This window comes from Protopterus annectens, chromosome 17.part0 (genome assembly GCF_019279795.1).
Source record: "Protopterus annectens isolate FY-2018-M chromosome 17.part0, PAN1.0, whole genome shotgun sequence".
NCBI lineage: Eukaryota > Metazoa > Chordata > Ceratodontiformes > Protopteridae > Protopterus > Protopterus annectens.
Window position 1 is genome coordinate 50,869,209 of NC_056751.1, and position 6,283 is coordinate 50,875,491.

The window sequence follows — 6,283 nt, forward strand, 5'->3', positions numbered from 1 at the left end:
TGCTTTTGAGGGATCCAATAACATGACTGATGTAAGTAGGTTACTATCTAAGGCGTTATAGATGTAATTTGTGAAGGAGACTAGGGCAGTAATGGTACTGTGAGATGGTTGAAAACCATGTTGTGAAGGGGATAGTAGGATGTTGCTGGTTAGATATTCAACCAGTTGTTTGTGGATGCATTTTTCCATTATTTTAGATAGAGGGGACAGTATGGAAATGGGTCTAAAATTAGACAGGTCATGAGGGTTTCCACCTTTATGAAGTGAGGTGATTATTTATTTTTTCCAGAGCTGGGGGACTGTGTGTTCTGCAAGTGATCAGTTTATAAGGATACTTACTGGGAAACATATTGCCTTAGCACTAATTTTGAGGTATTCTGGGGGAGATTATCAGTGGATAAGGAGCCTGGTTTCAATTTGCCAAGTAATGTTTGCATTTGAGAGGTTGCTACAGGTTGGAAGTTAAAAGATGGTATGGAGCTGATATTTCTTTGAGGTATGATGGATGGGTTAATGGGGATTGGGGTATTGCCTGCAATTTACTAATTTAAGGATAATATCAATAAAATTTTTATTAAATATTTCACTGATTTCAACTGGGCTTTTGTCTGGAAATGGAGATGGGTTTTGGGTGCTGCCTGGATTTAGTAATGAGTTGACAGATTTCCAGAAATGTCTGGGGTTATTACTGTGGGTGTTTATTTGTTAGGAGAAGTAAGTCTTTTGTCTCTGATTAATGGCCTGTTTTGCTTTGTTTCTAAGTATATATATATATATATATATATATATATATATATATATATATATATATATATATATATATATCAAGAAGTTATGTACTCACCATAAAGTTCCATCTGAGTAGGTAAACTTCATTTATCAGCAACCTGTGGGTTATGGATCTGACCCGGATCTGAGCCGGTAGCATACCAAGCAAAAAGATCCAAGCTCCAAGCTCCTCCCCCTTACCCATACTACACTGCAACCTCCTTCCAATCCTCAGATCGTGTTTGCCACCTGCACATAATAACAAAACAAACTAACAATCTGAGACACCTGACTCAAGGACAAAGTAAAGCTTATAAGTCCAAACCTCAAGCTCAGCTAAATAACCATGAAGGTCAGGGGAAAGGTGGGAGGGACGGTTGCTGACAAATGAAGTTTACCTACTCAGATGGAATGTTATGGTGAGTACATAAATTCTTTATCTGAAGTAGTTAACGTCATTTGATCAGCAACCTGTGGGACAGAGTTCCCAGCTACCCGAATCTTGGGAGGCCCTTAAGGAAGGATATTCCGGAGCACTGCAGAGCCAAAGGCAGCCCTTCCTCTAGACACCAAATCCAGTTTATAATGTGAGATAAAAGTGTGAGAGGATGCCCAGGTAGTCTCTGAACAAATGTCATCCAGGGAAACTCTAGACCAGAATGCAGCAGACGTTGCCATAGAATGCGTAGAATGAGCATGAACTCCCATTGGTTCTGGTAATGCAGATTCTCTGTATGCTTGTAAGACACAACTCAAAATCCACCTGGTGAGAGTCATCTTTGAAACTGGTTTCCCTAGAAAAGGCTTAACAAAGGAGACAAAAAGTTGATCAGATTTACGAAAGACAGCCGTCCTGTGCAAATAAAAATGTAACTGTCTGTGAACATCCAGCAAATGAAGTTTATATTCTCTTTTATTCTGGAAATTAGGGAAAAAAAACAGGCAAATTAATGGACTGATTAATGTTTGTCTCAGATCAACTTTTGGGAGAAAGGAGGGATTAGTCCTGAGAGATACCCTGTCCTTATGAAACACAAAGTTTGGAGGTTTGATACAGAGCCTGAAGCTCTGACACTCTCCTGGCTGAAGTGATTGCTACCAGAAAAGCAGTCTTCCATGACAAGAACTTCAGATCAATGGAAGCTGTGGGTTCAAAGGGAGGAGCAACTAATGCCTGCAGAACTAAGGTCAGATCCCACGGTGGAGATGAATTTCTAACAGGGGGTCTCAAAAGAAAAGTGCCTTTTAGAAAGGTCTTACAAATTCTGACAGCAGTGTGGGAACCAAAGTTGTCCCCAATATGAAAATGGGAAATGGCAGCCAGCTGAACCTTCACAGTAGATGAGCTGACCCCTTGCTGAAAACTATGAGACAAGAATTCCAGTACCGCTGAAACAGGAGCGGTGAAAGGATCCAAGTTCTTTTGTGAAGCCTAAATTGAAAAACATTTCTATTTGCTACTGTAAATCTTCCTGGTAGAGGGTATATGTGCCACCACCAGGATATACTTGACTCAGGAAGAGATACTGGGAGTCCTGGCAACTAGGGGAACTGAATCAGCCAAGCAGAGAGCTTAAGACTGTCCAAGTTCGGAGGAGCCATTCCCGAAGGATGAGAAATCAGATCCGGAATGGGATCCAAGATCCAGAATGGAGCTATGAGATGAGACCGCAGGCAATGGAACCAGACTTGACGAGGCCAGAATGGGGCTAATAGGATAATCTCACTCCCCAATCAGCGAGCTTTCTGCAGAAATGTTGTCATAAGCAGAAGTGGAAGATACGCATAAAGAAGACCGGGCGGCCAAGCATGGACTAGAGCATCTCTGGGGGCTTCTCCCAAAGGAGGAATTAGAGTGAAAAACTCACTGCACTTCACATTGGAAGACGATGCAAAGAGATCGCAGCAAGGCTGACCCCACTTGAGGAAGATCTGTTCTGCTACACAAGGATTCAGAGACTACTCATAAGGAGAGAGGATAGTTCTGCTCAATTTGTCCGCCAATATGTTGGACCGACCCGGAATGTGCGTTGCTAACAGGAAGCAGTTGGTGGAGATCGCCTATTCCCAAACTCTCATGGCTTCTCGGCAAAGGGGGTAAGACCTGGTTCCCCCGTTTGTTGATATACCAGACCACTGACATATTGTCTGACTGGATAGCAATAGTCCCCGGAGGAAGAAAGGCATGGAGGGCCTGCAATGCCAAAAGGACTGCCCTCATCTCCAGGACATTTATATGCAGTATGGTCTTGGTCTGAGTCCACGTGCCTTGGACAGTCCTGCCCGCACAATGCCCCCCACCAAAGGTGGGAGGCATCCATGGTCTCTGTGGCCAGGGGTGGTGGCATAACAAAAGGTCGCCCTTGTCGAAGGGCTCGGGATTGAAGCCACCACATGAGGGAGTTCCTGCAAACCCTGCTGAGGGGAATCGGGAAGTCTAGAGGGTTGGTGTAGAATAGACCACTGGACCTGCAACGTCCACTGTAGAACCTTCATGTGCAGACGAGTGTAAGGGATCAGATTGATCGCTGCCGCCATGGACACCAGAGCTCTCAGGACTAATTCTGCTGGGGGAGCAGGGGACTGGAAGAGGGCTAGCACATGCAGAGTCATGCTGTAAAGTCTGTCTGACGTTAGGAAGGCCCTGACCTGGAGGGTATCTATCCTGGCCCCTATGAAGTCCAACACTTGAACAGGCTGGAGGAAAGACTTCTTGACATTTATGGTTATCCCCAACAGGGGTGACATCCAGAGGAAGAAATCCCTGGCTAGAGAAAGTAGATGCCTGGTGGGGGTGGTGAGGAGCCAGTCGTCTAGGTACAGGAAGACCTGTATTCCCTGGAGCCTCAGGTGGGCCGCTACAACTGCTATGACCTTGGTGAACACCTTGGGGGCTGTGATGAGACCGAAGGGTAGGACCCTGAACGAGTAATGACTGATTCCTAGCCGAAAGCAGAGAAACCTCCTGGACCATCTTTCCATGAGAATATGGTACTACGCATCCTTGAGGTCTATGGAGCACATCCTGTCCTTCTCCTGCAAGAGGGTTAGGATGGATTGAATCATGACCATCTGGAATTTCTCTTTGGCAATGAAAAGGTTCATTGTTGACAGGTCGAGAATCGACCTTAAGTCACCCGTCTTTTTTGGCACCAATAAGAACCTGGAGTAGATGCCTGATCTGGACTGGTCTGGGGGCACATGCTGGATGGCTCTTTTTTCGAACAGCTTTTTTATTTCCAAAGTCGCGGCCTCCCTTTGAGTGGGTGGGACATCTGGGAGGCATCTTGAGTAAGGGGGCTTGTTGATGAAGGGGATTGAATAGCCTCTGGATATTATCTAAAACACCCAGCGATCTGTCATGATGGACTCTCATTGAGCCAGGTGCCTCAGAAAATGCTCCCCGACTGCCTCCAGAGAGGAACAGTTGGCCAAACCCCCAGGGCTGCTGTGTGGGTCGGTCAGAAAAGGGTTCCCATGACCCGAAGTTCTTTGGCCCCCCCTCTGCCTCTGGGCCGTCGTCCACCTTGTCCCCCTTTGCCACTGGGGGAGAAGGAGTTGTGAGTGCTCTGGGCCTGCTGAGATTTCCGGTACCACATCTTCTTCTGCCCTCGCTGGTTCCTAGAGAAGGACCTTTGAGGGGTAGATAAGCGTATTCCGATGGCTGACAGCATTTTCCCGTCCTTCTCAGTACCAGCATCTCACGGATGGTCTTCCGAAAGAGGGTCAACCCACCAAAGGGTGCATTTGTGAAGGATGCCTTGAAGGGTTCCGAGAAATCGCAAAGTCGAAGCCAGGCATGATGCTTTAAGGCGATACCGGACCCACTAGCTCTAGCAGCTCCTTCCATGGCATGGGAAAGTAGCCACATAGAAGTATTGGACACTGATTTGAGAGTGGCCATACGAGCCGAGAAAGTCCATTTATCCTCTGCCGACATGGACTCTGGGGGAGATTCAGCGTATTCTTTGACCAGGTCCTGCTGCAGTCTGATAACATGGGCCAAGTAATTCAGCGCCCTTATAGAAAAGGTAGCTGAAGCAAAAGTCCACTTTCCAATGTGGTCCATTGCCCAAGACTCCTTGTCAGGGGGATGGACCGAAAAACTTTCCTGGGAGAGTTTCTTTTTGGTGGCCTCCGTCACCACCATGGCATCAACTGGGGAACCCTTGCCCCACGAAGCTCTGTCTGCAGGGGGACTGAAAACCTTATCAGGTAGGTATCCGCTCTACAGTGTCCGGCTCCTTCCACGCCCTGGTGGTAATCAGGTCGACCAGGGGGTCAGCTGGGGGAACTCCCAAGAGGTAGATGGGCCTGTGTCGAACGCCTCCAGGAATACCGACTTGTCCGAGGAGGGTTTTTGGGCAGACCACTCCCCCTTTGGTGAAGTATTTCCATAATATCTCCAAAGGAGACATCGTCGGGGGTGATTTGGGGAAACCCTCCCCTTCCTCCAAATCGGTATCATCAGTGAGGGACTCGGGGGAGTCCAAGTGCCTCCTTTTGCACAGGCATTTGTGAGGGACCTCCTCAGGGGGACTGTCCAAGGGGGGCTTACCCATGGTCCTCCAAGGGAACTGGCTGGGGTGTCAACGACACAGGCTGTCCCAGGGGGGACTAGATGATGGAGGACAAACTGAGCTGTGAGGGAGCAGGGGTGGACCCTAAGGAAAGAGTGAGGGGTCTCGATCCTCCAGAGAGAACCCTCTCCACCAGGTTGAATGCCGAAGGGGAACTGGCCTCTCTAAGACTGGTGTCCGGGGCCCCCGGATCCGATGAGGAGATTGGTGCAGGATCTGAAGCGATCGGACCCGAGAGGATGGTGTGCTCCGACCGCAAAGGAGCAGAAGACACACCCCCTGGATCCGACGACCAGCTCTCGGCTCTGAGAGCTCGGATCTGAAAGCGGATCCAATAAGCTCGACGGTATGGCTGGCGCTGAGGTAGTAATAAATATCAGCGCCGACTCCCTGGCTCCAGGGCTCCTCAGATCCAAAGACTCCGAAATCCGGTGGTGGATCGGAGAAGGAGCTATCGGGGAGAACATTGGAGCTGAACTCCCCCCCAGAGGGGGGGCAGCAACACTCCCATCTGCAGCTGAGTTTGCAAGAATTGATGCATTATCCGGTCCATATCTGCCTCCAAAATGCTTCGAGTAGACCTGGAGGAAGCTGCAAAAGCCGGCTGGGAGGGCTGACGCGACGACGACCTCAAGGCTGGTTGGGTCTCCTCCTCTGGCTCCAGGGAGAAACGTGACAAATGGAGCCATGGGGAGGAAGGCTTGGACACTCTTAGTAGAGAAGAGACCACCTTCATGGGAGGGGCCAAAGGGTCCAATTCAGCCTGCCGCTTGCGGCTTCTTTCTCTCTCTCTCTTTTTATCTTTCTTGGCCTCTCATTCTCCCTGAGACAAGGTGGGAGGGTGAGCCCCAGACAGGGGCAGAGGGCCAGTCAGCTGGGCAGCTGCAGCCGTGGCTGTTGCTACCGAGAGGGAAGGAGAAGAAGCTGATTCTGCT